This window comes from Triturus cristatus, chromosome 6, assembly GCF_964204655.1.
Source record: "Triturus cristatus chromosome 6, aTriCri1.1, whole genome shotgun sequence".
NCBI classification, from domain to species: domain Eukaryota; kingdom Metazoa; phylum Chordata; class Amphibia; order Caudata; family Salamandridae; genus Triturus; species Triturus cristatus.
The window spans coordinates 941932773-941945123 of NC_140589.1; the positions used below are offsets into that span (position 1 = coordinate 941932773).

The 12351-nt window shown below is 45.6% G+C and overlaps 1 long non-coding RNA gene across 1 annotated transcript in view; it reads right to left on the reverse strand.

The window, feature by feature from the left end:
- LOC146820820 (uncharacterized) overlaps window positions 1–12351 on the reverse strand; it is a 285018-nt gene that overhangs the window by 44401 nt on the left and 228266 nt on the right. The window contains exon 2 of the long non-coding RNA XR_014962630.1: window positions 5799–5834. This is a non-coding gene — a long non-coding RNA (uncharacterized LOC146820820). The remainder of the gene's footprint in view (window positions 1–5798; window positions 5835–12351) is intronic.

The following is a 12351-nucleotide window of genomic DNA, read 5'->3' on the forward strand; positions in this document are numbered from 1 at the left end:
ATTATATTTAAGTTAGTCATGGAGCTGATATAAGTCTGTCGAGTTCTATTCTTGGAGTGAACACCCCAGGGAGGGGTATGTATGACGACAGCAGGTCTTGAGGCAGGGCAACTCTTCTAGCGGAAAAATAAGATTTTCGCATCCAAGGATACTGAAACATTATGAGAGCGGACCCCCAACAGGGAGATCGACCCAAACTATTCCACCATTTTTTATGGCAACTAGTACAACGTCGTTGTTTGATTTAGGGGGAAGCACAGGTTTAATGAAGGAACGATAGAGAAAGACTGCTTCCATATCCTATTCTCCTTATTCGCCCCACTGTAGTAGAAGGTAGAGCACTGGATATGTGAATGAATTTGAAAAAAGACCTAGGATTACAGCTTGGAACAATGGGAACATGCATGCGAACGAGCGCCCTTAGTTTCAGTCTCTTGTGTAGTCAAGTCATCCAGGGATGAGGAGCAACAAGTTCTCAAATAATGTTGTCTGCCGCTTGGGGGGTAACATCTGGGAATTGAGGTGAGCCAGTATCCGGTGACCATTCTGGTGTGGAGTCGGCACCTCCCCTGGATCTCAAAGGGGACCAGGTGGAACTTGTTGGCGAAGGTGATCTGGCAGGCAGAAGGGTTGCCGCAGCCTGCAAAGCTTCCTGACGCTCCATCTTTACCTTTCCTCCAGCCGGGGACCGCAATGAGGTCTCTTGTGCAGTTGGGGGTCTTCAGCAGGTCTAGGAGCCGTTGTCAGCCTGTTTTCTTAAAGCCTGTCCCATGCATCCGCGGGAGAATCAAAGTATCGGGTGTTGCCATCCTGGATAACTCGGAGGTGGACAGGAAAAAGTAGAGAATATCGGAGGTCCAATTCTCAAAGTTGTTTGTTGACTGCACCAAAGGTGGCTCGTCGTTTTTTCACTTGCGTAGTATAGTTCGGGAAGAAGGAGATAGTAACATTTTGCACCTTGGAGCTGGGGTGCTTGCCTATTTCCAGCAGAATTACATCCCTGTCTCTAAAGTTAAATAAGCGAAATAGGAAGGGGCGAGGGCGAGGCCCTGGAGGGGGTCTACAGGCTGGGACTCTATGGGCCCGCTCCACCATGAACTGAGGTGAGAACAATCCCGGGGGAGCAAATCTCTCATCCAGGATTCTGTGTAGCCCTCTGGATCTTGAACCTCTGTCCCTTCCGATAAACCAATCACCCTAGCAATATTGCGGCGCGACCTCCCTTCTGCATCATCCCCTCTATCCTCCAGGGTACACACCCGATCCATCAGATCCTGCAGAGTGGTTGCGAAATTACGGGATCTGGGCTGGAGTTCTGCCAACGTAGCCTCGGTATCACGGACTCTGTCAGACAGTTTTCTGTTCATCTCCCTGCAGAAGCGTAAAATCAGAGGTAATAGTGTCCATCCTGCCCTCCAGGGAGGTGCACTTCTGTTCCAGTGTGGTGCCTATCCTTTCTACCGACACCAGCACCGAATCCAACTTGGCAGCGCTGTCCAACTGGCGCACCCAACGGACGTTCCTGAAGTTTTGGGCGCCCCTCCGGTCGGGCCCCGGGGGGGCATCTTTGCGGTCGTTGGAACGAACGCTGCCCATGACTATTTGCTGACTGCCCGGCATATGGGGCGGGAAGTGAGTGCCCTCCAGCCGTGGGCTCTGCGGTGTCTCCACTGCCCTTACAATGCCTCAGGCTAGTGCACCGGCACAGAGGTTAACCAGATGAGGAAAGAGACATGACTGCTCTGGAAGCACTCTGGATCAGGACCCACCCAGTTAATTCCTAACACTGCCAGAGTTTCATTAGGCCGATCCAGGAAGGATCGTGTGGGGAGGGACTATGATCGACTGGCCCCAGACCCCCCACGCCTCAGCTCAAGGATCCCCGTGCGGCCACACAAGGTCAGGGTCAGCATAGGCCCTAACTGACCCCCGCACTGCTCCCTCTGTTGTGCCACCCAGACGGTCTCCCACCTTTTACACCAGGAGGGGGGCCTAGGCCCGAACAACCCCCTACTCCCATCTTCAGGTTCACTTGTATTGCCTTTGCTGTCAAGGCTGGGAGCTTCACAAGATGGCGGCTCCTGATTCAGGCTGGAGTCTACTGCCGGCTCGAGCGCGGCCAAGGACACTGTAGGTGGCTGTCAGCAGTCCCAGGGGTTGTCACCTGGCTGCCAGAGTTCGATTAGGCTGGTCCAGGAAGGAATGTATGGGGAGGGACTAGGCCCAATCGGCCCCTAGAACCCCCTCGCCTCGGCTAGTCTCTGTCAGCAGTCCCAAGGGGTGCCACCTGGCACTGGGCCCAGCCCACGTGATTCCAGGTCTGTCGCCCCACAAACGGCCACCGGGAAGGAAGGGGGAGCCCCCTCTGGTTCAATGGGGGCCCCCCACTGCTGGAGTGAGCCAAATTCACCTCGGCTCGATCACTCAGGGAATGCAGCAGGGACTCCGATTGATGCTGGTGCAGTGGCCTCTTCACCGGGCCCGCCTGCACCCCGCCGTGCCAAATCGCGCTGCAGGAGAGGGAAGGGGGGAGGCCCTGCTCTGATTCCACGAGGGCCCCCCCTTGCTCACCAGGCCGGCTCCAGTCACAAATGAGGCACCCGGGCAGCCATGATCTCCTCTGTTGGTACCCCGGGGTGGCCGGTCAGCTCCGGCCCGCCTCAACTCTCACTAGGTGCACCGGTGGCCTCCAGCTGCTGGACACAGTCTGTTCAATGGCAAGGATTCCTCATGTATCGTAGGGTCCGCCGGGCGATATCCCGACCGACAGCCCCAGGGACCCCCACCCCGCTCTTCGAATCAATAGGCGGGTGGGTCCCCTCTCTCCAGTCTGGCGAGGGCCTCAGACGGCCTCAGCGGTATCGCCACACTTGTCTACCCTGCAGGCACTGCGCTCAGGACAGCCATGCCGCTGCAGCTTGGGCCGCCATTTCATGTTCGTCCGGGAGGCCTCGCCATTTGGGCCCTCACGCGACAAAGGCCGTCAGTCAGGGCTCCGTCACCATTGCCTCTTCAGAGGCAAGAGACCCCACATCCGAATCAGCGTGTGGTCCTCTGCATACTCCTGGGCAACAGGGTAAGTTTCGAGTTGCTTTACCTCAGGATTGCCAGGATAACCGGGGGATATGGAGCAGAGTGTCTTCAGAACACATCCGCCATCTTCTGTGCTTGGCCACGCCCCCCTTGTTAGGTTTACATTTTGATCAGTATGGATCTGCAATGTCTAAATGTATATGACCATTTTTAACACATTTTCTTCCTTTAATTTTTTATTTTGTTTTGGTATTTTACAAAGTTTTTCAATAGGCATCTGCAACCCCAAATGTTAGGTGACTACTTTTCTTTAGGCAGAGTTCTTTGTGCTGGGAGTTTTATTCCTTGCCTTTGTTGGCTTCAGTGTAATTACTTTACAGTCTCTCTCAGTAGCCTGTGCAGTGTGTCACTTTCCTTTTCTGGTGTTTGAGCTGCAGTATTTATGGAATGAACATGGGTGTAATTTTTTGATTGCTACTGTCCTGTCATTTAATAGGTGTGCTTTTGCAATTGCATGTCTCTCTCTACACCCCTCCTTAATTTAATGTCAAGACTAGAGGCTTTGTTTATGCTTCTTTTTTCAGCTTTAGATTTCAATAGCAGGCAGAAACCAAGCTTAATATTATAAACAAAAAAGAAAGAAAAAAATACATATCCCAGTTACCCACTGGTAAGAGTACAAACAGAGGTTGAAGCACAGGCGTAATCAATTATCTATTCCAGTATTTATAGCCCCAGCAAGATTTTCTTTCCTCCTTTCAAGCTACTTGCTTGGGCAGTCAGATAAGTGCCCTTTCCTTTGTTACTTGAATTATGTGTTGCTATTTGGTTCCAGCATCCATGCAACATTGTGCTGTTATCAGCGAGATTTTGTACAAGCTTTTTCTCTGGGTTATGCCACTTCACCAAATGTCTCTTTTGACCTGCATTAGCCTCCATTCATGCTCTTATTGCTCCTTTTCTTTGACCTCTTCTCTCACACTAGTCAGCTTTGCAGTCAGAAAATGAGCATGCTGTTTCTTTCCACTCCTCCTTCAGGAAAGAACAAGGCCATACCTTGTATTTACTATGCTCCTCATTTATTTCTATGTTACTTGGGATCATTTTTAAAATAACTAAAAAAATGTTATTGTTTCTCCTTGGTGCCTTCACTGGCACTGTTCTAATTGAACTGAGGTGGCAAAGTGAGCTAAAGAACGAAGATGGATTCAACCCAGATCTATGAGTGGGGGTGAGTGTCTGAAAAGTTTCAGCACTCTGTCCATCATCTCCTTGTGTTTGCTTTGTGTGCCCTAAGTTGGCAGGGTATGCACAGACGTGGGTCCCTTGCCCACTTTGCCACTGGATTCAAGCTAGTCTGGATGATGAGGGGTGTTGCCCCGAAACTGGTCCCAGGATGCTTGTTTCCAGTTCAGGGAAGACCTTGCTTGGCAGTTCGGACTGGACTGTTCCCATGAGGCACTGGGTCAAGACTGATATAAATATAGCTGGGTCTGAACTGATGTGGCAAAGTGAGCTAAAGAATGATGATGGATTCAACCAGGATCTATGACTGGGGCTGAGTGTCTGAAAAGTTTCGGCACTCCGTCCATCATCTCCTTGTGTTTGCTTTGTTTGCCCTAAATTGGCAGGGTATGCCCAGACGTGGGTCCCTTGCTCACTTTGCCACTGGATTCGAGCTAGCCTGGCTGATGAGGGGTGTTACCCCGAAATCGGTCCCAGGATGCTTTTTTCCGGTTCAGGGAAGACCTGGCTTGGCAGTTCAGGTTGGACTGGTCCCATGAGGCACAGGGCCAAGTGTGATTTGCATATAGCTGGGTCTGAACTGAGGTGGTGAAGTGAGCTAAAGATCGAGGATGGATTCAACCCAGATGTGTTACTGGGGGTGAGTGTCTGAAAAGTTTCGGCGCTCCGTCCATCATCTCTGTGTGTTTGTGTCAGGGCTGACCGTTTCCATGCGAGGCAGAAGTGTTTCTCACCTGTTCCTGGATTTAAGGGGGTTCTAGGTGTCAGACAGGTTCCAATGAGCTTGAGTCAGTTGATTACCAAATTGTTCCACGGCACAGAGTCTGCAATGTAGCTGCTGCGGAAATTCCAACATGGCGGTCTAACACTGAGCAGAGTTAGCATTCTAGTGTTCCGCTTTCTTGGAAGGCATTGTCGGTGATTGTGCTCGCGCACCTGAAGCGCGTTGCACTTCAATCGTCTTTCGACTTGAGAAGCAGCGTTTTTCCAGTGCTCTTCTTGTTTTCCTGACAGGAATTTGGCGAGGGTTATTTTGCTCGCATTTTCTTGTATTTGCCAAGTCATTTGTGAAGTCAGAGGTCAGTAAGCGGTTCCCATTGCCGCCGTCGAGGGAGTGCTCAGGTATTTTCTTCTTGGAACTAGAGAGAGAGTCCAGTCAGAGGATTCTTACAGCTGTTCATTTTGTCACCTTTTTGTAGTCAGGATTTAACCAGTATTCCTGAATCAACAAAGGCGATATTGTTTCTGGATTTCAAAGGGACCCTACTCTATTTGTTTTCCCTATGAGCAATAGAGATACAGTTTGTTTTTTCAGGCAGTGACTAACTTCTTATTTTGGAACTTTACACAAAGAAATAATTGAAGTGCTAATTGCCTAGAACGGTCAACAGACAGCACTACAAGGCAGGCGCAATAGACTCACAATTTACTTGCCACTCTAACCTAACTCTCACTAACTAGCTACGTTCATCCTACTTGTCTACAAGTAGGTATAAATATATATATTTTTTTTTACTTACCAACTCTACCGGAGCAGTTCTTCCTTCAACATTCATCTAGAGAGAGTAAATAAGAAGAAGGTGTAGTGGCTCAGTACTAGCATAATACCAACATATAAAAGACTAATACAATACTAAGAGAGAAGCTAGTCCACAGAGTAACATAGGTACTAGGAAATTTGAGTATACATTAAAGTAAATATTAGGACATGTATTTGCAAAGGTGGTGTACATAGTAGTTGTGTGCTTGTAATTACAGGTGCAAGGAGACCATATAGAGGAAGAGCTCCAGGTGGCACCGCTGTGGCAGTCTCTCTATCTTCCCATTCCCCTTTCCCCCTCATTTCTGCGGACAGAGGGAAATCTGGTGCGCAGTGGGGTTGGGGAGTTGGGAAAATATCGTCCTTACAGTAATTCAGCCCTTCTGCTCCCGTGGAGGCACAAGTTCTGGTACAAGTTTTCGACAATTTGCTTTGTTTGCCCTAAGTTGGCAGGATATTCCCAGACGTGGGTCCCTTGCTCCCTTTGCGACTAGATTCAAGGTAGCCTGGCTGATGTGGGGTGCTACTCAGAAACCGGTCCCAGGATGCTTGTTTCCGTTTCAGGGAAGGCCTAGCTTGGCAGTTCGGGCTGGACTGTTCCCATGAGGCACAGGGTCATGACTGATTTGCATATAGCTGGGTCTGAACTGAGGTGGTGAAGTGAGCTAATGAACGATGATGGATTCAACCCAGATCTGTGACTGGGAGTGATTGTCTGAAAAGTTTTGTCTCTCCGTCCATCATATCCTTGTGTTTGCTTTCTTTGCCCTAAGTTTGCAGGGTAAGCCCTGACGTGGGTCCCGTGCTCACTTTGCCACTGGATTCTAGCTAGCCTGGCTGATGACGGGTGTTACCCCAAAACTGGTCCCAGGATGCTTGTTTCCGGTTCAGGGAAGACATGGCTTGGCAGTTCGAGCTGGACTGTTCCATTGAGGCACAGGGTCAAGACTGATTTGCATATAGCTGGGTCTGAACTGAGGTGGCGAAGTGAGCTGAAGAACGATGATGGGTTCAAGACAGAGCTGTGACAGGCGGTGAGTGTCTGAATAGTTTTGACACTCTGTCCATCATCTCCTTGTATTTGCTTTATTTGGCCTAAGTTGGCAGGGTATGCCCAGACGTGGGTCCCTTGCTCACTTTGCCACTGGATTCAAGCTAGCATGGCGGATGAGGTGTGTTACACCAAACCCGGTTCCAGTATGCTTGTTTCCATTTCAGGGAAGACCTGGATTATAATTTTGGGCTGGACTGTTCCCATGAGGCACAGGGTCAAGACTGATTTGCATACAGCTGGGTCTGTACTGAGGTGGCGATGTGAGCTAAAGAACAATGATGGAATCAACCCAGATCTCTGACTAGGGGTGAGTGTCTGAAAAGTTCTGGCGCTCCGTTCATCATCTCCTTGCATTTGCTTTGTTTGCCCAAGTTGGCAGGGTATGCCCAGACATGGGACCCTTGCTCACTTTGCCACTGGATTCAATCTAGCCTGGATGATGAGGGTTGTTACCCCGAAACCAGTCCCAGAATGCTTGTTTCTGGTTCAGGGAAGACCTGGCTTGGCAGTTCGGGCTGGAGTGTTCCCATGAGGCACAGGGTCAAGACTGATTTACATATAGCTGGGTCTAAATTGAGGTAGCGAAGTGAGCTAAAGAACGATGATGGATTAAATTGTTTCTGCATAATTTTACTTAACATTCTCCTCCGAGTCCTCAAGTAAAACCTTTGCTAATGCCCCTATACAAGACTCTCCCTGCAAATACATATCGAAGACATTTTTAAGTCTTTCATAATTCCATTAATTGCCATGAGGCCACAGTAACAAGTGGAGAGGATATAGAAGGAGCTGTACCAAATGCACATGCTTGTTGTTCAATTGAGTCTCTAAACAATGTGAATTCTGGGGAGACTAGGGGCCTAATAAATCAATCTAGGCTGGTATCAAATGCCTGCACCAGTCATAAACATCCCTGGTAACCGAAGTGAAGGTGATGTCAGAGGACAGAACAACATTTTCTGCATGTGGATGCAGGTTACACTCCTCCTTAGGAATACAGGCAATACACTTCCACTATCTGGAGGCTGTTTCACAACCTCGGTTTACTGCCATCTCAGACCAGGGCCAATATGAATGGATACCAGTTCAAAGAACATTTATACACATGCAACATGGTACACTACCACAATCAGTCACTGTCTGTGGCTAGGGACACAGATAGTAGTCTCATGCCCGACGAAGGCTATGTTTTTGGCACCCACGTATGAGCTCAAAGCCAGGCTTTGCACCTAAAAGTCAATTTTAAACCTATGCCTTTAGCACGTGTTCAGAGTTTTTTGTTGACTGACACCAATCAGGATAAGAGATTCATCAGCAGTTGGGTCACTCAGTGCAGGGGTAGACATCCTTACCATGCAGAGGGACATTACTGTCCGAACAGGGTTTTGGTTTGAGCAGACCATGTGTGGTCCTATGTTTATGGAAGCAGTTTATCTGATGTCCTGATTTGTAATCTGGCAATTTATGTATTTTGGGAAGTCTAGTGGGAATAATGGTGATTCTGTGTGTGAGCATGATATGACAGGCAGTGTGTCCCATATTCTCATCAAAACTGCATAGACCACAGGATGACCATACCTTGTATTAAGCCCATCATAAACATTAAACATAGAAAGGGCACATGTTCTTGCTCTGCACGCCAACAATACTGTACAGCTATTGTCAACATTGATGAACTCCAAGAGTACAATACAGTGAATCATTCTGGGATACCATCAGACAATTATGTCCATGAAAGAAATTTTGAAGTTCCTGCAAGGCTTATGGATTATCTAGATATCTGGTGGGAGAAAATCGACACATTTGTTATTGAAGAAGCATGTATGAGTAGCAGAGGTGAAAGAGCCACGCTTGTGGTGTGGTGGGACACAGTATCAGACTATGGGACTTCACTTATCCTGTGACAGTTACCCGACACCAATGCACCCTTCAGAGAGTGCCATCAGAGGGAGGTGAACACGGCACAACAAGGTTTCCAGTGATTTAGTCTAGAGAAAGTGTGGGCAGCCAGACAATATCAGCCACAGTAAGAGAAGATACCACCACAGGTTGTACACCATCTTTCTCTGATTGCAAGTAGGAGAAATTGAAATAACACCCAAGACATGCTGACAATAGTGAAACTCTTCAATGCAAGGAGAGCATAGATTCAGGGACAAATACATCTTAACAATATAATCCCCAAGATGAAATGAAGATAAAGACGCATCCTATACCAGTGTGAGAGCAGACACAGTTCAAAGGCAAGCAGCATCTAACTTAAGACCTGTTGAGAAAATATGTTTATCACCATAACTGTCATCTTCCTGGTAACAGGTATCGCTATTTGTAGATGTACCCAAGCAACAGAAAAAACACCAAAATGCAGTTACCAATTTGTGCCAATTATCCTATAAACAATTTCTTCATTACTGATTTCAAAACTGAAATACCCACATTTTCCAGAATCATTTGAAAATAAATGTAAATGATAATGGGGCAAAAATCTATGTATGGCAGACCATGTTGCTGAGCTACATATCGCTTGCAAGGAAACCCGAGATGCTTCTACCCAACTAGTGGCAACCTCCCTAGTTGATCTTCCTTTTAATTTACCTGGGCTTTCCAGTCCCACTGAACAGTATGAATGAGCGCTAGCCTGCCTTCCCACCGGCCTAATGTGTTGCTCCTCTTTTATGACCCATAGAAAATTAGCAGAGAATTTGAGGCACATACATTTTTGGCCTTGTCTAAACATAGCAAGAGAAAACTTTTCACATCTAAAGATAAGGAATTGTAATATCTTCGGTAAAGTTTAGAACTGGCAACACAATCTCCTAGAAATTGTAAATATGAGATTGTACTTTAATCTTCGGTCTGTGTGCAACTCTGCCTTATCTGTAAAAAGAAATCTCAAGTAGGGACAAGAATATGGGTAAGATATAAGCAATGCCCCCAATTCACATTGTTTCCTGATCGATGTAATGGCCACAATGAAGGCTACTTTAGCTGATAACTAAGAAATCTTGGCCTCTTCTAGAGGCTCAAAAGGACTTACCTGAAGACATCACAACACAGATGACAGGTTCTATGATGGAAGCAGATTTATAATTACTGGTTTCCTTGATATAAAACTCTTAAGGACTCTACATGCAAAAGGAATTATCTAAGAGAAATCCCCTTAGTATCCCTAAAACTTCTTATCACTGCCAACTGAGCTGACAGAGTTAAAATAGGTATACATTTTAAATAAACATCTTAAGAAATCTAAAATATACACAGGATCACAAGCAACTGAATCCAAACTTTTCTCTTTACACCATGCTTTAAAGCTTCTCCAGTGCTTAGCGTATAATTCTAATGTGGACTCTTTCCTGGAAGCCTCATTGTCACATGACAGTTCTCTGGAACATCCTAACTGCTGTAGCCCAATCCTTTCAACTTCCAAGCTGCTTGTCACAATTGAAGAAACAGTTTTTGTGACAGTACGCAATATTGATGCACACAATATCGATTGCAAAAATACCAGTTAATTAATGTCGTTCACAAAAAAATTGGCTTCCTTTCACTTAACTAAGAAAATCACAGATATCAACAACAAAAATATTGCTCAAATAAATAAAGGATTTTACTAATATTGAAAACAAAAATATAAGAAACAAAAATATTGTAACCTTTAAATAAACATTTAAGTAGCCAAAAATATTGCCTCATACAATATCGACTACATTATTATTGCCAAAATAATTACATTATAATTGGAAAACATAAAAATAAAAGGTTTTTATGGTAAACCAAATGTGAAACAAAGCATTAAACAACACACACACATATATAAGTGAATAAATGAACAAGCTTTATTCGGCTGAAAATACAGCCATAAAAGTATACATAAAATCATAAAATCATATATATATATATATATATATATATATATATATATATATATATATATATATATATATATATATATATATATATATATATATATATATATATATATATATATATATATATATATATCAGCCAACTTTTCTTGCTCGGTTAACAATCACCGCACCACCTGAACAAAGGGCGCGTCGTCCCTCCGGATCATCCGGGCTCGATCCGTATGAAATGCTCCAAATCACCAATACTTGAAAGTAAAGGATGACGACGCCGTGTCTTGCAAAATACAAAATTTAATGCTCAGCTGTTGGACGCGTTTCGCCTGTCCCGCAGGCTTGTTCACCAACCGTTTACAATAAAGTTTGCCACCATTTTAAGACACTTACAACGTGTCACGTGCACAAGAACTACAAATGCAGTGTATTCGACAACAGACTAGTAGTTTTTTCACATATATGTCAATTCGAAGTTTAACAATCTCTTAGCTTGATTATTTAAGAATCATTATTGATCCGAAAATTAAAAATAAAACTAAGTACCAAAAGAGCATCGAGCAAGTTGATGCAGGAAGACAAATTACGCGCTGTCATTCATTATAAACCTCGTAATACACCAGTCTTGATTAATATCAAACATCATTGATAATAATGTGACAAAAGAACACGGCATTGTTTTGCAGTAAAAATGCAATTAGCATTTGACAGGTACATTACCAAGTATTACGAGGTTTATAATGAATGACAGCGCGTAATTTGTCTTCCTGCATCAACTTGCTCGATGCTCTTTTGGTACTTAGTTTTATTTTTAATTTTCGGATCAATAATGATTCTTAAATAATCAAGCTAAGAGATTGTTAAACTTCGAATTGACATATATGTGAAAAAACTACTAGTCTATTGTCGAATACACTGCATTTGTAGTTCTTGTGCACGTGACACGTTGTAAGTGTCTTAAAATGGTGGCAAACTTTATTGTAAACGGTTGGTGAACAAGCCTGCGGGACAGGCGAAACGCGTCCAACAGCTGAGCATTAAATTTTGTATTTTGCAAGACACGGCGTCGTCATCCTTTACTTTCAAGTATTGGTGATTTGGAGCATTTCATACGGATCGAGCCCGGATGATCCGGACGGACGACGCGCCCTTTGTTCAGGTGGTGCGGTGATTGTTAACCGAGCAAGAAAAGTTGGCTGTTTCAGAAAATCACCGCCCCCCTCTGTGCACCAGGAAGGTAGCATTGAGCACCAGCCGAGTAGCCCGGGACCAATACCTAAAGGGAGACGCACCAGCCGGAGAGTCGGAGGACCCGCGGTTCGTTGCAAGATCCCAGGTAAGCGAGGGCGTGCGAAGCACAGGGGAAAAGGGAAAGCCAGCGATTACGATATTTCACGAGTACTATACAACAGTGAAACTGGCGGTTCTTGCGAAGGCGTAAAACAACTCGCTTTCAAGTTAATTTGAATTTTGATACTATGTCAGCTGATGAAGTTAAAGAGAGGGAAGAGGCTGCACTCACCATTTTTGATGTTTCGTTGTCGCGAACAACAAGAAGCGCTGCTGCGCCATTGGATGCAGGCAAACAGGATGTCATTTCACGCCTGAAACGGCTAGAA